Source organism: Erpetoichthys calabaricus, chromosome 18 (assembly GCF_900747795.2).
Source record: "Erpetoichthys calabaricus chromosome 18, fErpCal1.3, whole genome shotgun sequence".
NCBI classification, from domain to species: domain Eukaryota; kingdom Metazoa; phylum Chordata; class Cladistia; order Polypteriformes; family Polypteridae; genus Erpetoichthys; species Erpetoichthys calabaricus.
Window position 1 is genome coordinate 34,761,995 of NC_041411.2, and position 27,135 is coordinate 34,789,129.

At 39.4% G+C, this 27,135-nt stretch overlaps 1 protein-coding gene across 1 annotated transcript in view; it reads right to left on the minus strand.

The window, feature by feature from the left end:
* The window catches only part of rab7a (RAB7a, member RAS oncogene family), a 46,681-nt gene extending 33,914 nt beyond the window's left edge, over positions 1–12,767 (minus strand). The window contains exon 1 of the mRNA XM_028824131.2: positions 12,582–12,767. The gene's annotated coding sequence lies outside the window, so the exon portion shown is untranslated. The remainder of the gene's footprint in view (positions 1–12,581) is intronic.
* Positions 12,768–27,135: the final 14,368 nt, after the last annotated feature.

Here is a 27,135-nt window from a genome sequence, read left to right on the forward strand (position 1 = left end):
GTGAGTAAGTTAGCATCCAGTGATCTTAATGCACGGGCAGGAGTGTAAGGAAGCAGTAGCTAGGACAGATGAGGGGCTAAACCAGAAGAGCTTTAAAGGTGATGAGAATAATTTTATATTTGATTCTTGAAGAAACTGGTAAAAAATGCAAATCATAGAGGACAGGAGTTATGTGAGCAGATTTTTTTTAGTGTGTATAAGTAAACAAGCAGCTGAATTCTGAGCATACTGTAATCTATTGATATACAGTCATCCCTCACCTATCGCGGGGGTTATGTTCCAGAGCCCATCGCGATAGGTGAAAATCCACAAAGTAAAAACCATGTTTATATGGTTATTTTTATATTGTCACGCTTGGGTCGCAGATTTGCACAGAAACACAGGAGGTTGTAGAGAGAAAGGAACTTTATTCAAACACTGCAAACAAACATTTGTCTCTTTTTCAAAAGTTTAAACGTGCTCCATGACAAGACGAAGGTTGACAGTTCTGTCTCACAATTAAAAGAATGCAACCATATCTTCCTCTTCAAAGGAGTGCGTGTCAGGAGCACAGAATGTCAGAGAGAGAGAGAGAGAGAGAGAGAGAGAAGCAAACAATCAAACACTGATATGTGCTGCTCAAGCTTTTAAGTATGCAAAGCACCGTGCGGGAAGCATATTGCTTGACAAAGCAGCCAAAAGTAAGACCAGCAAGGAAGGGAGCAATGTGAAGGTAGTCTTTCAGCATTTTTTAAGACGAGCGTCCGTATCCTCTGTGGGTGCGAACAGCCCCCCTGCTCACACCCCCTCCATCAGGAGCAGAGAATGTCACAGCAAAAGAGAGAGAGAGAAAAACAAACAATAAAAAAATCAATAGGTGCTGTTTGGGCTTTTAAGTATGCGAAGCACCATGCAAGAAGCATATCGCGCAACAAAGCAGCCACAAGTAAGCCCTGCAAGGAAGGCAGCAATATGAAGGCAGTCTTTCAGTGTTTTTTGAGGAGCGTCCATATCCTCTAGGGGTGCGAACAGCCCCCCTGCTCACAATATATTTGAGTTTTATTTAATACGTAATACATGCTCTGATTGGTTAGCTTCTCAGCCATCTGCCAATAGCATCTCTTGTATGAAATCAACTGGGCAAACCAACTGAGGAAGCATGTACCAGAAATTAAAAGACCCATTGTCCACTGAAACCCACAAACCAGCGGAAAATCCACGATATATATTTAAATATGCTTACATATAAAATCCGCAATAGAGTGAAGCCACGAAAGCCGAAGCGCGATATAGCGAGAGATTACTGTACTTAGTCAAGTGGCTAACTGGTTAACTGTATTAAATGCTGTGCTTAAGTCAAGGAGAACTAAAACAGCGGCCATCCCAAATCTGTGGTTTCAAGAAAGTCATTGGTTACCTTAAGTAAAGCAGTTTCAGTGATATATAGGGCTCTGAATCCAGACTGAAAAGGCTCAAGCAGGTCTATGCAATGAGTTGAGCAGCAACAACTTTTCTAAGATCTTAGCCATAAATGGAAGATTAGACATTGGGCGATAAAATTTTACCTGCAATATACTATGTTACGGTACTATTTATTACCTTATATATTTGTATATGTTAAAATCGATTATTTTAAAAATTTCTTTGGAAATGCAGACTGAGTTTTGTTTCTTCTCATTCATGGTACATTACAGAAAACTTCTTTCAGAATTAAAAAAAGTGATGTACCACTGATTTTAGCAACAAACCACTGAAGACCAATATTCATTTATATGAAATAAAAGAATTATACATTTCAAAATAGATGTATATGGTCTTTCCCCAACTGTTTTGGTGTTCAGGGACAATAAACTAATTAATATCGGTAATGCATATGCAATGCTAACAAATGTACCATTCAACAGACTAAGTGACTTGTCTGAGTTATATATACACAGACTCGTAACCTGTCACGCAGAGAGAGAGAGAGAAAGAAAGAGAATCAATCAAAAAGTGGTCAGATATTGCTTACGGATACTTAAAACATGTAAATCTGATACCATCACAATCTTTTCTCAGTATGGACATCCCTATATGTAGGGGAAAAAAAACACCTACACAATTACTTTTCTCCTTTGGCCAAACCAAACATGAATATTCACCATATCACAGCAGCATGTTCAATTCACACAATACTCCCCCCCAAGCCCTTATGTTTATCCTAGAATAAATTGTTTTGGGCACCCTTTTTGCACTCATTTCTAAAATGTTTGATTATCAGTAGCATGCACTCACATTAACCATTTTACTTATTTATTAATCTGCTTCCTATAGTTCATGCTCCTGTTAATTTATGAATAATTCACAAATAGCTTTCATCCACACAGAAAGCTTTACCTTTTCCTTTCATTTAAGACGCTTCCCCTACCAGGCACAAACGAACAGCTGTCTCCTCAGGTTTTATTCAGCCTTTATTGTGCAGCCACTTACACACAAGCTTCAGATCTCTACATTTTTGAGTCTAAATCTACAAGCAAGCACTGGTGAACAGAGATGCAAGCAGCTCTACGTGCATTTAATAAATCAGTAAAGCAAAAAGCAGCAGGCAAATACATAGCTTAAGTGAAAAATCTACAGGCCGATTTCCACAAGAATTGCAGAAATTCAGAAAACCAGTGGTTCTTAAACTTCTTTTCTCTCACATCTCAATTTTGCCGTTTCTGTATCTTGGAGACCCAGATTTGCCTCAGACTGTCATCCGTTTCCCCCTTGGAGAATTGTCAACAACTGTTATTCCTGGGAGGGAGGTCCTCTTTGGAGTATTGCTGCCAATCGTAATACTTCCCTCTTCGATTATTACTCAAAGGCATTTGCTTTAACGTGGTGACCCTTCACAAAACACTTTCCACAACCCAAGTTCGACCCTTTCCCTTTGTGAATTACTGGGAGCATGCACGGATTACTGTGAAGCACAAATCTCCGCAACCCAATAGTAGACAACAAGCAACCATAGTTTAAGCATGTATGCTCTAGACCAGGGGTAGGCAACGTCGGTCCTGGAGTGCCACAGTATGTGCAGGTTTTTGTTCCAACCCAGTTCCTTAACGAGAACTCAATTATTGCTGATGAAGCACATATTGCTTAAGTGACATTTTAATGCTTCATTTTAGTGGTCTCGCTTGTTAAGGTTCTCCAACCTTAATTGCTTATTTCAATCTTAAACTGCTGCATTCAGTGTTTTAATTGCTCGTTATTAGCAATAAGATGTAAAAGACAAAGCAGCCAGCAGTTCTCCAGCTAGCTTTTTTCCAATTACATCTGTGTGTGTTCATCATGAACTGTTTGATTTAATACAACACAATAGAAAAATGTGACAGACTGAAAATGATCTGTTTTAGGCTTCAAATCATTTGGATGATATCCTTGGAAAGGAAAAAAATCTACGATATAAAAGCCTTACATTGGACAGACTAACAAGCCATAAAATTAAATAAGGTCTGAGATTGGCAATGATTGTTTTCTAATTAAGCAATTGGGTTGAATGAAAACCTGTAGCCACTGCGGCTCACCAGGACCGACATTGCCTACCCCTGTTTTACATCTTATTGCTAATAAGGAGCAATTAAAACACTGAATGCAGCAGTTTAAGATTGAAATAAGCAATTAAGGTTGGAGAACCTTAACAAGCGAGACCACTAAAATGAAGCATTAAAATGTCACTTAAGCAATATGTGCTTCATCAGCAATAATTGAGTTCTCGTTAAGGAACTGGGTTGGAACAAAAACCTGCACATACTGTGGCACCCCAGGACCGACGTTGCCTACCCCTGCTCTAGACATTTTGGACCATTCACACTGAACTCAAAATAGTATTATTAGTGTTGTATTTTTCAAGAGTTTAGGAGAAAGAGAAACATAAAAACTTGAAATATGCCAGCTGTTTAAAAAAAACAAAATTCTAAGTTTTCTAAGCAACATCACACAATATAAACACTACAAAACAATGACAGTAATAACTAAAGATCCAATTAAATGAACACAAATAGTGCATGAAAAGCTACACATTTTGAAATTACCACAAGAGAACTTACAATAATGTATATACAAGCAAAATGACAAGATTGAACTAGAAATTAAAATTTCCAATAAGTTTAACCAAGCACTTAACTAGCATTTTGCAGAATTAAAGATATTTTACAACAAGCAGGAGCATGTCATTTGAATTTCCAGTAAATCACCTGCATTTCCCATTCAGAATGCACTACAAACCACACGAAAAATATTTACACCCTGTGCTGCTGCAGAAGAGAAGAAATATGCAAACTTCACTACTTTTTTTTGGTAGTGATGCCAAAAATCAGTGCATGCAGTGTTGCCAAACCCCTAAGGAGCAGTCTTCCTTCCTTTTGTTCTTTGAGAAAAATAAAAATTAATCAATTAAAAAAAAAAAAAACTTCACTCACAAACCCAAATATCTGTGTTTATAAAGTAGCAAGCGAAATCTAACATATTCAGAAACAAAACCTCAAACAATATTGCTTTATTGCACTGAATCATGTAGTGACCCATAGTGCGTAGGTATAAAAAAATAAATAAATAAATAAAAGCACACATTTTAGCCTCTGCCAGCAAACAGAAACACAAGTAGAAGCTGTATTAAGGAATTAATGACTGCGTGGAATAATAATTGACACAACTATTGTGGTTCTCTACAAATTTCTGATCAATCACAAATGAAGTTACTTGTGGATCTCCTTCAGCAAATCTACACAGTTTGCATGTGTGTTATACATAACATTAATAGACCTTCATGGAAAACAGGCTCTTCTATAATTTACTTGAATTAAATAAATTTGGTATATGCCACAAAGATTATTCTTCAAAGCAGCATCGTCTAGTGAAATTGGCAAGCATTCAAAAAGTGATGAAGGAGAAACCACTGTATTTAGCAATCCAACAGTAGAGCTTGGACAAAAAAATAATTTTAAAGCAGCAAATGACTACAGATTATTGACATTTACCATATTTTTTGCAGCAATTCATAACGGTAAAAGCATTCTGCTGTATTGCTGTGATACTGCATTGTTCTTAAGTCTTTTACATAGTGAACATTCTTGAAAGACAGGGATTTTTTTAGTCTTTCATAAAGTTAGAAAATACGATGAAAACTTTTACTTTTAAGTATCTATAGCTTTAGTTAATTGGTATTAGTTATTTTTTTAGACCTTGCTTAATTTGCAGGGGTAATAATTCACATTTTCTAAATCTTTAGGGACCCCAGATAAGCCTAGTTAACTAAAAACTAAAAATAATTCCTCATAGAATATAAACTCAACCAATTAAAAATGTTAATAAAATTCAGTTCCAAAAAAAAAACTACAAAGGCATTAAAGACCTGTCGTGTATTTCAATGTTAGATATGGCAATTTTGTTTAATTACGCTAGATTACATTTTAGGAGCCATTCTTATAGGAAGACAGAAATTTTCAAACAATTTTCAAACTTTTAACTCACACATGTACTGTATGATTGCATTTCCGGGTCCACCCTGCGTGGAGTTTGCATGTTCTCCCAGTGTCTGCGTGGGTTTCCTCCGGGTGCTTCGGTTTCCTCCCACAGTCCAAACACATGCAGGTTAGGTGCATTGGAGATCCTAAATTGTCCCTAGTGTGTGCTTGGTTTGTGTGTGTGTGTGTGTGTGTGTGTGTGCCCCCTGCCCGGGGTTTGTTCCTGCCTTGCGCCCTGTGTTGGCTGGGATTGGCTCCAGCAGACCCCCCCGTGACCCTGTGTTAGGATATAGTGGGATGGAAAATGACTGACTGACTGACATCCAGACAAGATGCATGTTGCATCTGTAGTTTTAGAAAACATCTGACAGTACTGAAGCAAAAACTTGACAGCAAAAAGAAATGATTAATTGCACTGATGAGTGGTCAGGCCAAGACTCAACTCCAAGGTGATGACATGTAGCTAAAGAGGTTGACTATATTGGACTAGACTGTGCTTGAGTGCAGTATACAGACAGTTATTCTACTCAGCATTGATTTCTAACTTAACCCAAAGCTGCTATAAGAGGTCCAGTTCAGCTTTTTATGATAGACAAAAGGAACAAGGAAAAAAATAAAAAGGATAAATGAACATATACTACGCTGCAACATTTTTATACTGCTGTCTTACAGATTTACCAAACAATATTTACTGAGTATATTATTGCATATTTTCAGCATGCATGGTATTAATGTACAATAGGGCCAAAGAATCTGGTAAAGTTTTACAGTACTATAAAATAAGAATATTTCAGCCAAAATGCATTTTCTGTCCAGTGAAACACAATAACTTGATATATAAATTCAGAAAGTGGAGGAATTATAGGCAAATTAAAGCAAATCTGACTGGGTGCATGCATGTTAAAAATGTCAAAGCCAATGCTTATAACCCAGACAAACTCAACACAGTCTTCAGGTAGGTGCCAGTAGAAAGACGATTACGGATAATGTTATGTATGACTGATAAGTAGGCCACATAAGGTTTAAAGGATGTTTACTGAAAATAGAAACTGTATTATTCAAGAGGCCCCAGGTTCAAGATGGCACCAAATAGAAACAAAACACCTACATTGAGATATTAGGTAGGCATAACTTCATATGAGTTCCTGACTTGGCTTTAAAAAGGAAGACAACATTGTATTTGCCATTAAATTCAAAGAATTTAACAACGGATCTCCATGATTCATTATAAGCATTTGGGGCTCAAAGTACAGAATGCTGGCCAAGGCTGGCCCATGTCAAACTCACATTTCTTGCAAATAAGTGGAGAGTTTATCTACATTCAAAATCCTTTTGCTTCTCATACAAACTATGCTTTGTAGGACTGAGGTACGTTTAACTATGGAGGTCACTGCATTAAGTAAGGATCCAATATATTATTTTCCTGTACTAAATATAAACCTAATGAAAAAGACTGAAAATGGGTAATATACACTACTATCATGATGTAAGCTATCTGATTGACAACAGTATTCAGACTTTGTGACATTCAAATAAAGGAAAACAATACTTAATCCAAAAATGTACATAATTCCTCAATAATGAGACCACCAACTTGCCACCAATGTTAAGATGAATGCATGAATGTGATGGCTTTTTACAATATCATGATCTTCTCCACAGATTTAAACAATAGGAACTAGGATTTCTCCAGTGTTAAATATTGCTATTCTTTAAGCCAGTACAAATACCAATTCCAATGTTCAAGGACAGGAGTGGAACTTGATTGTGTCACCTGCTGCTATATTTCATTTCTGACAATTTACAAGGTGCTTTTTGCCCTTTGTATACCTTTAAAATCAACACTGGTGTTCAACCACAGAACCAATGTTTGAATGTTTAATTTAGTACAATTTCAAACCATCCTTGGCACAATCAAGTGTAAAATCCTAGGCAAAGTTGTAACGTTTCATGTACCATGGCCTTCATACCTGACACCCTGTACTATGCAATATAAAAAGGTACTTACATTTTTAGTCTTGTTCTCTCTCTCTGAACTGTGCACACACAAACTTTTAACATCATTATCTACACACGCAGGCCAACATTATCTGAGCTGTCAATGTGGCAAAGAGCACCTAATTAAAGTGTGCAATGTTGCACACTATATTAAAACAAGTGCAATAATAATAAATTAACATTGTACAATCATACAACCTGCTTAATTCAACTTAGAGGGATAAAGGATGAAGAAGCCAACCTTTATATATTATATATGGTTGAAATAGTTTACTGTCAAATAAATGCAAAGAGTACACGACACGTGTTTCGCCCTCATTCTGGGCTCATCAGGTGTACACACTCCACTGCACTCCCTCTCGGGAATCGAACCTCGGACGTCAGCGTCAGAGGCGATGCCCCTAACGTTGCGCCACGGCGTGTGGTTCGTTTATTTGACAGCATGTAGATCGGGGTAATTACATTCACGGCATTCGTAGTCTGTGTCACAATCTGATTGTATGGGTGGTTACCTACCAGGTAACGCTTGTGGTTGGCCAGCAATCTGCTAACATCCGCCACGGTGCCCTCAGTTTGTGAGGAGCAGATCATAGAATGGTTGAAATAGTTTACTGTCAAATAAATGACAGGGAGTGCAGTGGAGTGTGTACACCTGATGAGCCCAGAATGAGGGCGAAACACATGTCGTGTACTCTTTGCATTTATTTGACACAAACTGAGGGCACCGTGGCGGATGTATATATATGCCGTGGATATATATATTAGATATATTCATATCCATGATAATCTATATATCTATATATCTATATATATATATATATATATATATATATATATATATATATATATATATATATATTGCTGTCAATAAACACCTCTTTTTGTGTCATCCTTTCAACTAAAGTCTAAATTGGTTGCATGCTCAGAGACAACAGTCATTTTGCTGACATTGTTCCAAAACATACCACGCACCATTCATGGGAAAGGTGCCATATAAATAAACTGTGTATATTGCTTGGTGTTGTTTTAATATATACAGCATTTATGAAATTTTTTTCACACCGTCTTTTAAAAAAGAAAAAAAAATTATTTATTTTTTTTAATCAATGGACGTTAGGAGCACACAATGTATAAAATAAATGGACAAGCATTAGATTAGTGAGTTGGGACTTTTAGTCAGAGGAAAATCTAAGTATAAAGCATTAGAAACAGCTAACATTTAAAACGTTTTAGCAGAGACTTTCAAGATGGAAAGTTGGATCTCAACTGAGCATAGCCATATAGAGAGCAGCTTCTAACACAGGACACAGTCACTCACCAAGTTAATGCATAATGTTGGACATTTTTGCTAGCCTCCTTTGGAAACCAATCAGTCAAACTACATGCAGATCTTGGTCTTGTGAGGCAGCAATAACAGCTCTGTGCTACAACTCTGCCCAAACTAAATAAAGAATCTGCACTAAACTTCAAACACATTAAAACTAATGTATGCCTATGATGTCTGTTCAGTTATTGTCACTCGATTGAATGCTACAGACATGCTCAATATTCCTCCTGCTACACCACTGAAGCACATGTGCACATTATCATACTGGAATCAGCAAGCAGTACCTTTGTGAAATAATGAAATATGCTTCCATGTAGTGACAGAATGTAAGTGATAATGTGACTTTCCAGTTATTATTGTCTATCCAGTTATTATTGTCTAATTTTCTACAGAACATAGACAGCAATTCTCATCCAGGCATGAACATACAATAATGTCAATAAGGGAAAACAATATTTTTCCTTACGATATGAAAAAATAGGAGTCTCTACAATATTTGTAGAAAGAGAACAAATATGTCATGGCACAAGGAACACAAACATTTTGTGACATTTAATTTTGTTATACTCCATTATGATGCCAGGGAGCTGCAACATATTGCATGTTGATTAGCACATGAAAGTAAAAATTTCCCTGTATTCTGTACAAATATATGCATTTGTTGCTCTGCATCACCTTTACTACTTCAGTCTATGGCTTCAAAAACAAACTATGCATGCATTTACGGGAACCAGTATTCATTACTTTCCAATTCTGGCATAATCTGTTCAATCCCTACAACATAAACAATCACATAAGGGTAGAAACTGTTATTAATAACTGCATTTATGGATGGCAACTTTGTGCTTGAAAAAGCGATTGCTCCATCAGTATAGCTGGTATCAGAGTCCACTGGGCGAAAGATCAATGATCACCTTTGCAGTTATGGTGATGGTGGAGTAGGGGTTTGTTGGGGGAATTCCCTGAGTGAAACAAGCAAAGATACAAAATGGGGATAAATATCACAATTTGCTTCCGATCATTTAAGCAACACACTCTCGCACCCAACAATGGCAAACCGCTGCATGAGAAACACTGTGCCAGAGGGGCCTAGAAAAGAATAAGAGATACCAGAGTTTGGGATTAGTTCAAATCACGCCTCCAGAACAGAATCTCCAGCATCCTGACAGAGGAGTGCATATGCAGTTTGGATAGACTGTTTAAGATCCTGGTAGCTGAGGCTGCTACAAGGAGCTATGATCAGCATGTTGTTGGCGCTTTTCAAGGCTTCATTCCTAGGATTCACTACTGGACACCAAAAGCAAAGAAAGCAGCCAAGTTAAAGAAAGAGACCTTGCATACTTTATTTGTAAGATCAAATCTAAATTTGACCAAGACATTCAACATGTCTAATCTAATATCATAAAGGTGTCAGCTGTAGCAATGACTGGAGAGAAGGCCCAGAAATTCTGGTGAATTTAATGAGACAGCAGAGAATGACTTTCAGTGATTCTAGAGATAGATTTCAACTCACAAGTCAAAAACTCAAGGAAGAAAGGAAAGGCACAAACCCTGTCTTTTCACAACAAGGATGGAGAAATATTAAAATAAAACTGGAAGGAATACTCTGAAAACAGCTAAAACAAAGGATAAGTCTTCTTCTAAGCAGGCAGTGCTATGTGCATTGGTTAAGATCGGATTTCACTTCTGTAGCTGAAGTTGCTGCAACAACTAAAAAGCTTTGTGAAGTATGGATGGGATTCAAGCAGAAATATTGTAAGACTTAAGATATTACGGGGGGATGTCACTGCACATATGCTGTATCTGAGGCATTATGCCAATCCAGTCTAGATTCTGTATAATTGTGTGGACTTGGCAAAACCACCTCACAGTATCATGTGGAAAATGGTGTAAGTGTACTGGGTTGGGATGCAGCTTTCTGCTATGTTGTTGCTTTATGTGCAGAGTAACTGTTGTGTTTGCATGCTTAGTATTAAGTTTGTGATATGTGTAAAGTGTGATATGGTTTGAATAAGAATTAGTACCTCCAAATCTGAGGCCATCATTATTTTCCACTTAGTTCTGAAAAGCTAACAGATGACCGGTCACTTTGAGTGGAGAATAATCTCATGAGCAAGAGTAGAAGTGACTGTAAAGTTGTGCAAAGAACCAGTGCAGTTGCAGCAGTGTTGAAAACACTGTGCTGGAGCATGATGGTAAAGCAGAGTCCTCAGATGGAGTCTTCTTTTTAACCATTACTCTACACCCCCATCCTCATTTATGGTCACAAGGTCTGGATAATGTAGAAAGACTGAGATCACTAGTACACATTGTGATCAAACTGCAATGCAAGGCCTCTGGACTCTCTCAGGATAGAAATGTTGTTCTGTGGACCAAAGGAAGGTACTGCTGGCAGAGTGGTGTAGTAGTAGACTTTGGACTGCAAACCCTGAGGTTGTTGGTTCAAATTCCTACTACTGACACTGTGTGACCATAAGCATGTCAACTGAACTGCCTGTACTCCAACTGCACAACCAAAAGTAACCAATTGTATTTTAAATGTTATAAGTTGCCTTGGATGAAGACATAAGCCAAGTAATTAATGTAAATGTACAGCAGTTGGATGGTTCACACATGAAATAAATATACACTTCGGTATATTCAAAGGCAGCACACCAGGCATATTACCCTTGAAGAAAACCTGGTGATTACCCTTGAAGAAAACCTGGTGCAGATATAGGACACGCTTGCAAGATTTTTTTTTTTTTGTTTAAATCGACTAGCATGGAACTAGGAAACCAAAAACAAGACATAAAATTCATTTTTGGCATTATCTTAAGTTACAAATAGTCATCATTCAGAATATAGCAAAAAAGTGATTTAACCTTCCCACGGATGGTTGGGTTCCTTGCTCACTTTGATAAATAGATTATAATCTCATAATCACTTTTTGAGTGTCCACAAGCAAAACAAATCTCTGCAAGATTTTGATGCATACATATAGCTCCTTTGTTTTTTGTTTATGATAATATAACAGCGAACAACAATGAGATCATTTGTGAGAAGACGAAACGGTGCCTTTGAAAAGGATTCATTCTGCTTCTGAAAGGACCAAACAATGCCATCTACTTAAATGCTTGAGTGGGTAGTGAGAAAGTATAACAAAAAAAAAAAACACCTAATAGCCTGAAGTGAGACGACGGAACCTCATGCAGTAGTCAGTACTACCAAAAAAAAGTTAACGATATGAAGCCCGGAAAGAATACGTTATTATCTGGCAGTGGAGTATCGTTTTGTCCTGAGAGGAGACGCTTTCGAGTTGTTTCAATTAGGTATCTAAAGTTTTTCGTTTTTATCTCCTGACGCCTGTAACAGTATTTGATACCACTGTTTTATTTTTGGGACATGTAACAGAATCTACTAGTCAGGCAAAACAAGGGCAAGGCAAGCAAATACACACTGTGAACTACACTTGTGGCAAAGACATCGCTAAAAACTACAATATCATGAATCATAAAGCAGCCGCAGTCTGGCACAGGCGGCACTGGAAGACCCAAAGTACAAGTAACACGGCCCACGTCGTGTCACCACGAGCGCCATGGACACCTAAAACCACTGTGAATAACACACAAAAATGACTACTCTGAATGTCACATTTTTTCGGAAGCCCTGGCATATTTTCGGCCAACCGCCGACCTTGCGCCCAAGAAGAACCAGAATCACGACGCCGGCCTGGCGTTTCGGGCCGCGCCAAGGCTCCCCCTACCCTACCTCCCCAGAGTACCTTTCTCCCTGCTCGGTCTTGACCTCACCTTCCCTGGTGTCTCCTAGCTCGGCAGAGAAGGAATCCTTCGCCGATGCCCGGCTGAGTGGGTGCTGCACGCCTTTCCCGCTGAGTGACAGCGAGTTCCAACGGTTTGCTCACTCGGCTCGCTTCTCTTTCTCTCGTTCTCACTTCCTCCAAAACAAGCGTCTGGCGTCAGTAATGGAAGACGTCACCGCGGAGGAACACTTGTGGACGTCAACAACGCCCCGCCCACTCTGCTGCGTGCGCGCTCACGAATTAACTGTTGCCCCTCCTCATTCGTTTGACGGATGTTTGCGCGCCCGGTAACCGTGACATAACCATATAATTTTGTTCGCATCGTCTTGCATTTTTATTGATACCCTCATTTTCAATTCCATATACTGCAGATATATATGTTGCGAGGAAATACACGATTTTCCCAAAAAATAGTGATGTAAAGAAATGTTTCGGTTTAGATAGCCTATGCTTATTTCTGTGCAATTAGGACTTCTGCCGCTAGGCTTGCGTAGCTACAGTATATGTGCGAAGGACAGAATGGGATGCTCTCTGCGTGACCTAATACAATTCTTTGCAGGACTGTTTAGATATTAATGTTGTGATTCCAAAGTATTTGCTATTTAGCTAAAATATTGTTGTGAATATTAAAGCCTCTCAGTTGCACATTTACTTGAAATATATATAAAGCCTAAATCGATATCCTATACCCAGGGCCGGATTTATATGAAAAGAGGCCCTTGGCTATTCCACTTATGAGGCCCTTTCACCTTCCATTTTTAAGTTTGTAAATTACATGTGAGATAATAAAATTTTGCTAACAATTTGAATGTAGGCCCCTCTTGATCTTGAGGCCCTAGGCTGAAGCCTAGTTAGCCTATAGGAAAATCCGGCCCTGCCTATACCATCTATTGAATTAAGCAACATCATTCTTGCAGATTTATTCTAAAGATGTGCTTCTCTGGTGCAATTAATCAATCAACCCTACAATTCTACAAATAGAACCAGTTGTTCAAAGAAACAATCTTCCGAAGTCATACTTGGCAAGAGCTTGATTTGTTAAATTTCCTCCCACAGTCCAAAGACATGCAGGTTAGGTGAGTTGGCAAAGCTAAATTGGGCCTAGTGTATGTAGGCCTATGGGGTGTGCAACCTATGCACCCTATGCTTCCTGGGATAGGCTCAAGATTCCCACAACTCACAAGTAAGTAGGCTTAGACAACTTTACATTAAAATATGTACAAATCCTTTCATTGATCCACTTTCTACAGTCACTGTTTTAGTTATAAGGCCACAGTGAACCAATGCCTATAAAGACAGCATTGGCCAGAGGAAATATCCATCCATGCATCTCAGACCCACTTTTTCCTGAGCTGGGTCACTTGGAAGATGAAGTCTTTCTGAGTAGGCATAGGGAACAGTGCAGAAATTTATTTGGTCCTGAATGGAGCATTAATCTATGTCAGATTATACTCAAATATACATCAAGAAACACATTTTAACCAGATAAATAAATTTAATACAAACATTTGTGAAATTGGGGAGAAAACAGAATGAATTGGAGTAATCCAACACAAATTTGTGAATACTAATGGAGGTTCTATAAGCACTTTCAAAAATGTCTGCTAGAGAGGGAAACCCCATCAAAAACCCTGGGCGTGATACAAAACTGTAACCATACAATCTTTATATAGTAAAAGATTTATTTGTCACAAAAAATGCTCTTCAGTAACAATGATGCTCCATGAAGCACAAAGGCAATAGGATTTGCCTACAATAGTAAGTGATTCCAATACAACCAAAAATCCCAATATGAAATCCCAAGAATATTCGAAAAACAGCATGAAATGTCAAAAATCCAGAAAATCACTAAGCACATTAAATTCATAAAAACTGAAGAGCTCCTGACTCCTAAGCTCATTTGAAATGAACCACCAGGAACTGTGGAAGTCCCTTAAGATTTATAGAATGTAGGGCAGTTTCTTGGCAATGACTGGCATGTGGCCCCAACTCTCAGGGAAGCACCCACAAAACACATGGAACATAACACAGGCTTAGATACAGATCCAAAAAAACGTAAAGAACATCCATCTATCCATTATCCAACCCGCTATATCCTAACTACAGGGTTACGGGGGTCTGCTGGAGCCAATCCCAGCCAACACAGGGCTCAAGGCAGGAAACAAACCCCAGACAGGGCATCAGCCCACCGCAGGTAAAGAATATTGTAAATCTTAAACAAAAGAAATAGTAACACATACAAGTACATCACAAATGTTCAACAAAGACTCAAAAAGAACATTTGAATCCCAGCCAGGGAAGTAACCCTGGTGGAGATATGACAACTGGAAACTTAATCCTGTTAGCTCCCATACATCCAAATATATATTGTTTCAGAAATGAAGTATTCTGTTTAAACATCCCTGCCTACTGAGCTTCTCCAAGATTATGCAATTCCATTAATGCAATGAATGTTAATCTGAATCTGGATAAATTGGCTATAAAATAGATGGGAGGTTGAACGCACAACTGCAGGCATGTCATTACAGTCAAACGATTAATGAATAGACTCTTTTCATCTATCAAACCTAGGTATGATGCTGTATTAAACAGTTAATGATCATCATTTCAACTCCCTGGTTCAAAGAAGGGACAAGTTAACATGACTGCAACTGACAGCTGATTGGTAACATCAGTACACTCTCAAAACAAGCTCAAAATCAGTATTTATTGCTGAACCAATCCCACAAACAGATAAAAGTGCTAATAATGAAAGTTTTTTTTGTATTGAAAACACAGCAGGATTTTTATGCTTCTTGAGATGTAACTTCAAGATGTCATATAAAAAATACAATGTAGATGTAAGAAAATGGCTAAGATTGGTACCCACTGTTTTACTTGTAAAGTTGGAAAGGACTGTGCTTCTTAATCTGATGTTGCAAGGGAGAAACCCACATGGATGTTTTTAGAACCCAGCACATGCAGCACTGAGCAGTGTCCGACTGAATCACATCTACTATATTCGTTCACTGTGGATGATACAAGCATAGGCAAGCCTGTATAAGATATATTGAACAAGTACTGAGGGAGCTGTATATGGGGTGAGTGAATATTTTCACCCCTCTCTTTCGCTGTCTCTTTCTGCCTCTTCTTTGATGTGCATGTGCATATCCTGCACCCGTGGTGGAGTTTATAGTCCTTAAACTGTAAATACAAGTACTGTCTGCCTTGGCTTTACTCTGTTTTGGTGTTAATTGAGTAGTTAATATAATCCTCAGCATTTTATTGATATATGGTTTAATTACTATATTCTTATATTATGCCTATAGTATACACTGTTGTGTTCAAAATCTAATGTGTTTTTAAGTTGGTTGCATTTTTGTTTTAGTTGCCTGGACTTAATGCTGCTCTTTGGTTAACTCTAATTTTAATTCTGAGCAGGTTTATTCTAATGGTATTAGTTAATTTGGATCAGTTCAGGATGCCAGCTCATGGTGGCACTTACCTTTTGTTACAAACCATCTCTTCAATCTGGTGCTTGATTGACTAGTGTGTCAGAATCACTGCTATTTGTTTAACTTTGACTCTTTTGCTAAGAGTGTGCTTTCTTTTGACATAAAGCCCCCATAATAGTTTACAATGCTTAGGAAAGCCCTGAGCTCCAAGGTATTTATAGGTGTAGTTAGCCTTCTGAACTGCTCTTACTTTGTCCTCTCATAGTTGTAATCCAATACCATCAAACACATTGGCCAGATATACTGTCTGAAGTCAGGAAAGCTTACTCTTACATTTTGTTTACTCACAGGTGTGATATAAAGGCGCTATATTACGCCCAACCCGACACAGACTCACACTGAGGCACGTGTAAATCACAAAGGACTTTTATTTTTCTTCACCTGTGGGTGCATGTCTTCCCCATGACCCACAGGCAATACATAGTCCAAGTAAGCACAAATCCAAAACCACAAACACACTCCCGTTTGGCACCATCACTCCTCCTTGACAACCTCGTCCTCTTCCTCCCGATTCTGGCCCTGAGTGGTGGTTCATGGCCCTTTTTATAGCCCACCTGGAAGTGCTCCAGGTGTTTGATCACCTGTTTCTGATTGCACTTCCAGGTTGGGCTGTATAGTTGTCTTGGAAACTGCACATCTGACATTGTGGTCAGCAACACAGGAGCGCCACAGGGGACTGTACTTTCTCTGATCCTGTTCAGCCTATATACATCGGACTTCCAATACAACTCCTGCCACGTGCAAAAGTTCGCTGATGACACTGCTATCGTGGGCTGCATCAGGAGTGGGCAGGAGGAGGAGTATAGGGACCTAATCAATGACTTTGTTAAATGGTGCGACTCAAACCACCTACACTTAAACACCAGCAAAACCAAGGAGCTGGTGGTGGATTTTAGGAGGCCGAGACCCCTCATGGACCCCGTGATCATCAGAGGTGACTGTGTGCAGATGGTGCAGACCTATAAAAACCTGGGAGTGCAGCTGGATGATAAATTAGACTGGACTGCCAATACTGATGCTCTGTGTAAGAAAGAACAGAGCCGGTTATACTTCCTTAGAAGGCTGGCGTCCTTCAACATCTGCAATAAGATGCTGCAGATGTTCTATCAGATGGTTGTGGCGAGCGCCCTCTTCTACGCGGTGGTGTGCTGGGGAGGCAGCATAAAGAAGAGGGACGCCTCACGCCCTGACAAACTGGTGAGGAAGGCAGGCTCTATTGTTGGCATGGAGCTGGACAGTTTGACATCTGTGGCAGAGCGACGGGCGCTAAGCAGGCTCCTATCAATTATGGAGAATCCACTGCATCCACTAAACAGTGTCATCTCTAGACAGAAGATCTATCTATCTATCTATCTATCTATCTATCTATCTATCTATCTATCTATCTATCTATCTATCTATCTATCTATCTATCTATCTATCTATCTATCTATCTATCTATCTATCTATCTATCTATCATATGATTTATGGTTTATAAACATGCAATTCATTTCAACAAGGTACATAATAAAAAGCAGTTTTATCTGTTACACATGTTGCAGTCACATGTTTCTAGTCATCTGTTATTGGTGACCAGGATGTTTTCATTTTCACTGCCCTCTAATTTCCTTGCACTGCCAAGCAAGCCTCCAATATGATGGACTTTCAGTTAGTGTCATTCAAGATTTTCTTAACAGCCGCATGTTTGGAACTTGTCTAGAAACTCATGCAAAATGCTTGTAACCTGCCTGTGTACTGAATACCAACACATCTTCAAAAATCTCAGACCTGCTTCTATTTACTCTGTTGCTGTTAATTTGCTACCCAATTTTCAATGTCCCAGAGAGTACTTGTTAGTTGAATATTGTACTGACAACACTGCCAGAAAGTGGGTGATTCATTTCATTAGTTTTTAGCTAATTTGTGAGGGATTAGGTATTGCAGAAGAGGAATATTGTAGAATGAATTTGAATTCAGAACAAAACACCAAACATTCTAGCAACCTTTAATTCAAGAAAAGACTGCTCATGGCATAAGATGATGTAATCCTTGTTAAAACTACCAGTATAACATTTCACATCTAATTAACTGCTACGTTTGTTAAAACACCATCCTTCTTCCTCACTTAACCCCTGCCTGCTGTGCACCTTGGAACTAATAACTCCTGATCTGCAGGCCATGATACTGTTTATGACAGATCCAGTACTCAGCTACAGGCATTATTGTGAAAACACTGCCGTAAGCATATGTTTCATTGTAAGGTAGCCATTCTATGAGAGCTCAGAATTGTTCTGCCCATTAACACAGAGACAGGAACTGCAGCAAATTCACCACTTTGCTAAAGTCTACCACAGCCCTTGCCATCAGTTCTTCACTGCCAGAGTCATCTTGTTCCTGCACCCACAACTATTAATTCAATGAGCATCACATCTTCCACCTTCAAAGCCTGCTCGCTGGATCTAGGCAGGGTATATGCAATTGCTGTTGGACTACAGTTCCTCTGTCAAACTATATTTCTCTCAACTATTCCTTGCTTCTTCCTCTCCTGTTATGGTGGTTTTAAATTGAGATGGTAGGTCCATTCTCCCTCTCCTACTTTCAAACAACCCAAAATTACCAAATTAGGCCATTTTTAAATGTCCTGACACAGGGCCAACCTCTTAGGTCTGAATGTATATATTCTCCTGAGTTTCACCCATCTGGACACCTGTAGATGGTCTATGCTCGGTGTCAGTTGTTGGTGCTTTCAGAAGAATTTGTCTCTTTACACGGGTCTCAGTTACATCTCTGCCTTGAACACATTTTGCTGCTTCAGTACATCTGCTATATAGCCTCTAAGAGCAAGTGGCTTCTGTCTATACACTGTTGACCTCTATGCCATGGACAAAGAAGTAATCCCACATAACTATTTCCTTCCCACGACTGAGAAATTCAACACCAATGTGATATTCTAAGCTTTGCTAGGGCATCTAAAATTTGGCATTAGAACACAGCACCAACCCCTTGTTTGGTGGGTAATTACTGTCATGAAAGCCTTTAAACTGTCTCCCATGCACACACGCACAACATAGAATAAAGAGAGGTTTAAAAATATCCCAAGCAGAAATGTCAAAACTCTTTCTCTTAAGCAGAGGTTTGACTTCTGCAGATTTTAAAGAGTCTAGAGAAATACTAAGCTATATTGACCAGTTAACAATATCACATATACTTTCTATTAAGCACTCTGAAACTTATTTGGAAAAGCCTGTAAGAACAGGTTCAATGATGCAGGAGGACTGTTTGAGATGAGCGATTAGTTTGCAAAGTTAAGAAATATTTATATATAAATGTAAACAGGTTTGTTGGTGAAATGATGCATTCTGATTAGCACATGCAAGTAAGAATCTTACTATACTGTGTACATGTGACAGTACTGACCCAGTGAACTTATGAATAGGAAAAGGGTCAGACTTACTCTGTACTCAAAGTCTGTATTACATTAGGTCTTACATGATTTATTTTTCCAGTAAAAGATTCTGCAAAAAGTATACATGTAACTACTAAAGCTTTTTTCATCTAATCTATAGGTGGAACTGGGCCTAATAGACAGTCAATATATTTCATAGTTATACAATCTACCAGCAATTAATTGTACCACAATATTCAATCACCAGCACAAAAAGGAATATGTATGCTGAATGCACAAGTCAATTGAGGACCCAATGACATTTCTAACCTAGACTGGGCCATGATCAATACCACTCCCAATTTCATCTTTATGACCATGCACCAGATTTCAATTGCAGACTTGATATTAATGATTTTATGTAGAATATAACAGCTCTATCAACAAAGTACAGCATTTTTCAGTAGATACCAGTACTATATTGAAATAACTGTTGTTAGTGCCGTGCTGGACACTTTCCCGGCTGGGACGCCATAATGTAAGGTCAATATGGAAGGAGGCATAATCTAGCCAGGATGGGATTGAAGCAACAACCCTTACAAAAGTGATAAATTAATAGATAATATAGGGGACTGCGGTGGGTTGGCACCCTGCCCGGAATTGGTTCCTGCCTTGTGCCCTGTGTTGGCTGGGATTGGCTCCAGCAGACCCCCATGACCCTGTGTTCGGATTCAGCGGGTTGGAAAATGGATGGATGGATAATATAGGGGAGTTGGTGCATTCAGGGCAGTTCATCATCCTGTACGGTAGATGGCAGTGCTCCCTGGCATGAACCCAATAAGGACATTTGGAGGTATGTATGGGAGTCATAGTCCTGGGGAACAACCCTGTCAGGGTCCTTGGGTGCCACCAGGGGGTGCTGCAGGGAGAGGGACTTCCTGCTTCAGGAGGCTTCCATCTGATCTGGATGTGCTTCTGTTGGGCTATGCTGCAGTACTGGAAGTACTACCAGGTTTGACAAAAAAGTGAGCTATTCAGCCTCCTTCAGGCAGTCGGAGTCGGAAAGCAGAAGGCAAAGCTCACCTGGAGGAGGAAAAGGAATAGTAGTTATTGGAAAGGTTGTGGAATGCACTGAATCTGTGAAGGTATTTTGTGAAAAATAAAAAAACATTATTTTGTACCTGGGACTGATTAGTATGGTATGTCTGGGGTTTTGTGGCTCAGTGGAATCCCCTGTCTTTTACATTGTTGATAAACAAACAAGCACAAAAGGCTGAAGGCCTGTGCGCTGGAGCTAGGGAGAGTCCCAAGGCTTTGGAAAACATCTTGCATCACCCCAGTCCCAAAGGTATCACATCCTAGTGAGCTGAATGACTTCTGGCCTGTCACTCTGACGTCACATGTGATGAAGACAACGGAGTGGCTGCTGCCTCACCACCTGAGGCCATGGGTCCGCCACGCCCTCAACCCTCTGCAGTTTGCATATCAGGAGAAGGTGGGAGCGGAGGATGCCATCATCTACATGATACACCGATCCCTCTCCCACTTGGACAGAGGCAGTGGTGCTGTAAGAATTATGTTTCTGGACTTCTCTAGCGCCTTCAACACCATCCAACCTCTGCTCCTTAGGGACAAGCTGACAGAGATGGGAGTAGATTTATACCTGGTGGCATGGATCGTGGACTATCTTACAGACAGACCTCAGTATGTGCATCTCGGGAACTGCAGGGCTGACATTGTGATCAGCAACACAGGAGCGCCGCAGGGGACTGTACTTTCTCTGGTCCTGTTCAGCCTATATACATTGGACTTTCAATACAACTCGGAGTCCTGCCACGTGCAAAAGTTCGCTGACGACACTGCTATCGTGGGCTGCATTAGGAGTGGGCAGGAGGAAGAGTATAGGAACCTAATCAAGGACTTTGTTAAATGGTGTGATTTAAACCACCTACACCTGAACACCAGCAAAACCAAGGAGCTGGTGGTGGATTTTAGGAGACCCAGGCCCCTCCTGGATCCCAAGATCATCAGAGGTGACTGTATGCAGAGGGTGCAGATCTATAAATACCTGGGAGTGCAGCTGGATAATAAATTGGACTGGACTGCCAATACTGATGCTCTGTGCAAGAGAGGACAGAGCCAACTATACTTCCTTAGAAGGCTGGCGTTCTTCAACATCTGCAATAAGATGCTGCAGATGTTCTATCAGACGGTTGTGGCGAGTGCCCTCTTCTACGCGCTGGTGAGCTGGGGAGGCAGCATAAAGAAGAAGGACACCTCACGCCTGGACAAACTGGTGAGGAAGGCAGGTCTATTGTAGGCATGGAGCTGGAGAGTTTGACATCTGTGGCAGAGCGATGGGCGCTCAGCAGGTTCCTGTCAATCATGGAGAATCCACTGCATCCACTAAATAGTATCATCTCCAGACAGAGGAGCAGCTTCAGCGACAGACTGCTGTTAATGTCCTGCTCCACTGACAGACTGAGGAGATCATTCTTCCCCCACACTATGCGACTCTTCAATTCCACCCTTTGGGTAAACATTAACATTATACAAAGTTATTGTCTGTTTTACCTGCATTTTTATCACTCTTTAATATTATATTTTATCAGTATGCTGCTGCTGGAGTATGTGAATTTCCCCTTGGGAGTAATAAAGTATCTATCTATCTATCTATCTATCTATCTATCTATCTATCTATCTATCTATCTATCTATCTATCTATCTATCTATCTATCTATCTATCTATCTATCTATCTATCTATCTATCTATCTATCTATCTAGTACAATTTAAAAATATGAAGATCTTGTAGTCTAGGTGAATTAAGTTAAAACTTTATAAGCAAGTAGAATAGAGGTTAGTTAGCATAGTAAACTCTTTTCAGGAGCTCACCCAAATATTACTGATTACATATTGGTCCATAGCCTTTGGAATAGGTTCTTAGCATTTGGAAAACCTTAGTGATAATCCCATAGCTCAGAAGCAATACACTAAAAAATGGATGACCTGCACCTGTGTTTAACAGTGTGTTTAGAAATATTCAGCATTTTCTGTTGATGGAGATTGATAAAACTTCATTCAAAATTCATCTTCTATTGTTATACAATTTTCTTGTGCATCACAGCCAGCAAGGTACAATAGGTTTCACTTCCTCGCAGCAGTTAACTGCTTGTCCTTCTAATCCTGACTCCACACTCAGTGAGCCACTGTGTCTCAAAATTTCTTTAAATTCCCTGCCATTGTTAATGTCTGGGATTCCCCTAGCTCCTAATTCTGTATACTAACTTCCAGGAGTTATGCCTCTTGTGTTCTTTTACAGACCTTATTCTCACTAAGTCATTTATTGCTTGTCAGAAGGTCAGTTATCTGTGACAGTTGTTGGGTTGTATGTCCGTAAGTCTTTTGGGAGATATTAGATGCTTTTCTACATACTTCAGTACTCTATCTCCCCCAAGCCCACATACGGTGTGTACTGACATGGTCCATGTTAAATGAATCCATTGATTTGTGCTTATGGGGCAGTGTAATGATTTGGGATGTGTTCTATTGACACACATTGAATCACTTGATATAAGCAGAGAAATGTTTGAATGTCACTGAATACCTGAAGATCCCATCCATCCATCCATCCATCCATTTTCCAACCCGCTGAATCCGAACACAGGGTCACGGGGGTCTGCCAGAGCCAATCTCAGCCAACACAGGGCACAAGGCAGGAACCAATCCCGGGCAGGGTGCCAACCCACCGCTGGACACACACTAACACACCCACATACCAAGCACACACTAGGGCCAATTTAGAATCGCCAATCCACCTAACCTGCATGTCTTTGGACTGTGGGAGGAAACCGGAGCGCCCGGAGGAAACCCACGCAGACACAGGGAGAACAAGCAAACTCCACGCAGGGAGGACCTGGGGAGCGAACCCAGGTCCCCAGGTCTCCCAACTGCGAGGCAGCAGCGCTACCCACTGCACCACCGTGCCGCCCCCTGAAGATCCCTTAATAGCAAAACTCTTTATCTTCTATGAATGAGCTTTTTGTGTGGGATAATGTTCTGTGTCTTTTCAGTAGTTTGGCGAAACTGACAATTAATTCTTCCTATTGCAGTGCCTTCACCAGTTTCCAAATATCAATCTAATTGAGCATCAAAAGTATGACTTGGATCAAACTACTTAGACTAAACATCCATTACTAACCAATCAGCAACAAATATGTATCACAATAGAGTTGGTAACGGCAAACATACTTTTGCAACCAGTTTGACGACATTTCAGGTTCATACCCTCACAAAGTAAGGCTGCTCTGGAGACAAGCCTGGGAATAACTCACTGCACTTAATATAGTGGCTCAATGTATGATTTCAGTAGTAAATCACTGTTGATTATAATAACCATCACCATAATTACCTATTTTCAGAATTTTTTCTAATGATTTCCTTTTGTATTCTAAGAGTTTCCATTATTTGAAATATTCCTCCGTAATTGTAAACTGCACTTCCCAGTGAAGATACTACATAAGAAACATGGTGAGACATGCAAGTAAAAGTTTCTACATACTCTGTACATTTCACAATAAACTTGAACTTATTACAAAGGTACTAGTGTCAAGTGGGGAGAAGATGGAGAAAGAAAAGGGGAGCTGGAAAACACAGGCCCAGAACTTTATTAAATGGGTGGAGGCAGTCATTGGAAGGAGAGATAAATTAGTCTTCTTGCTTGCCTGAATTGTTCACCAGGGGTTAGTTTTGGGCAAGGGTGAACTAAGTGTGGTCCCCAGGGCTTGAACCATCATTCCCACAGGGTATTATGAGCATAATACATAGCATGTAATGTCAAAATTTAAGAGTCTCCTTAACTTGAATATACATATATTAAAAGAGAGAGTATGCAATGTCAGAGCTTAGAATGATTCTTAATAACTATCAGATCAAAGTATCCCATGTGTAATAGACAGCACATATAGACTGGTATCCCGAACAGGATGGAACAAGAATTCTAACCTGGCCAGGAGGCCAGTACAATGGAAGGACTTGGGGAGATGAGCACTGAAAGATATTTTCTCCCCCAATACTCTAGGTGGCAGCCTCCTTGGGTTATGATTCTCAGAAATTATTAATATTTCTTCATTGCCAAATGACCTTTGCAAACCATAAATGATCAATCAACAACAACATTCTGCCTAGGTATGTAGACCTCTCTGTGTCAGAACGTGAAGGGACAGCTTTATTTTCAAAAGAGATTACTCACTGCTGTGTGAAGTAACAGGTAACAAAGTGCAAATACCTAGCAAATAAGCTAACATGTTTTTCACTTGTGATCCATAAGGCATTTCAAATGATTGTTTTGTTGACCGTTACAAAGAAACCAGCAGCTCATCACAGCTGATATCAGACCACATTTGCAACCTGCATTATTTTTGCAGTGCGTACCTCTGGATCAATTGCTGTGCATGTCTGGGCTCAGCCACAATTACATCTAACAAGCCTTTACTTATGAATAGACTGAAGTTCAGTAAGTGATCATGTATTTCTGATACATATATCTTGTGCATTTTCAGTTTTGAAAGTCACACATATATTCGGAAATTGTGTCTGTGTTAACCATTTGAGCAAAGTCATCACTTTTGAGTGCTTCACCATCACTGGAACTGGAATCTACTGTATAATGCAGTCACTAACCATTTCTGAAGAACTGTCACTAACACAACAAATTGTTTTCTACTTCTCAAAATGTTCTCAAGATGAGTAAACTCAGAGACAACAATGTGTATGTAACAAGCAATGGACAAGTTATCTCAGGAATAACAATAATTATGTTAAAGAGGATATGATGAAAAACAAAGAAAACCTGTTAGTTGATTAATTTCTGGATATAGCCCACGAGGCCCTGGGCTCCATCCCAAGTTAGCATTAACAAGTGCAGAAGTCCGAGTGTGGTCTCTGGATAGTTCTGGCAAGCCACAAACCATCCTTCACCCAACACATGAGGAGGCAAATCTCTTGTGATGCTTCTTGCACATGTTTGTCAGGAAACAGTCAATTAGGAACCAAAAGGTAGAAAAGACTGTTTGTGAGCATGTCAAAGCTATCCAATAGGGCCTGTGCAACAAGATGTTCCCAGGCCAGAAGACATGTTATCAGTTTTTTTTTTCTTCTGTCAGGCACCATATACCCAATGTTGATATATGCTTAGTTTGCTGGTGCACGTGCATTTCATTAGAGGCAAGTTTTTTTAACAATATTAAAAAAAAATTAAATGCAAACATCAATGGCATATCAATGTCTTAAAAAAACAATATACTCTATAAGCAATTAACATCTGAGTAGCTGAAGAAAATATCATACATTACACTAAGGTCTGTGTGTATCAGGTCCCTGGTAAATTTCAGTCTTAAAAATCATTAGATGTACCATCTGTTGGAATGACAAATGCAAGGCATTTTATTACTACTTGCATTACAAAATACATTCCAATAAATGGTACAATGCAAATGTTAATGCTGAGGACAAAACTGATTATTTTGATTTCAGCTCATCTTAGATGGGTAGCACAGCCAGTCAACAAACGTTACAAAATTAAGGAACATACATCTGATTTCAGAAGAAACACCATTTTCCCACAGAAAACAATCATCAAAGACCTGGAAATGGTGGTTGTTGACAGTTATTATAAATATCTACGGACAATGATAGACTTTAAACTGACTTTTACATAAAACACTGAAGCCATTTTCAAAAAGGGACAGCAGTGCATCTCCTGTTTATGGTAGCCAAATCTTTCTAATGTGAGTCCTTCCATCATGTCACTCTTACAAATCTTGCATTGAGTCTGCCTTTTGTTATGTTCTGCTGGTCTGGTTTGGAAATCTTAAGGCAAGCAACAAAAATACAATATATCAAATTTAAAAATGGAGCAAAAAGTAAAGACTTTACAGTACAATCTCACAGACCTGTTTAACAAGCAGAGTGCATTCTGTCTGACAGGACTCACCCACTACATTCTCAATTTGTTGCCGTCAGGTCACAGGTTCGGGTCTCAAGCATAAAAAGCAACCAGTTCAAATACTCTTTCATTTCAATTGCTATTAATCTTCTAAAAATTCTATTTAAATAAACATTTACAAGCATAAATCATAGGGTGAACAGTTATCATCATCAGTAAAGTCTACTTGGTAGTCTAATTCTTATATTTAATACGTTAGAGCTGATGGGACACCGTAAGTATTAATTGCTACATTTTTATTTATTTGTACTAAGTTTTTGCTATGTGTTTTAATATTATGTCGTGATCTCTCTATACAGCCTGATTACAAACTACTTTTCCGTCTTGGCAAAGTAAAACTGAATTGAATTGCCCTGAATTGAAGAATATTGTATGGGAAGTGCTGCTAAAAAGGATTTCAGCCACTTAATCTTACAAATGTAGACTTGTAACGCCAAATGCTTGTAGACCACCATCGTTCACTTCCCAAATACAATCCACATTCATGTGATTATTTGTTCCGATCGTTTTCTCTGATTTACCACATTTTTAACTGATTCATTTTGCCGCACATTTTTTGGGCATTCCCGTGAAGCCACTGCAGCGACAGCGTGAAGACACGCGCTCAATCGCTATTGGCTACAGTTTCCACGTGCTCTACATACAAGCTATTGAGAGGCTGACGCGAGGGTGCCGCCAT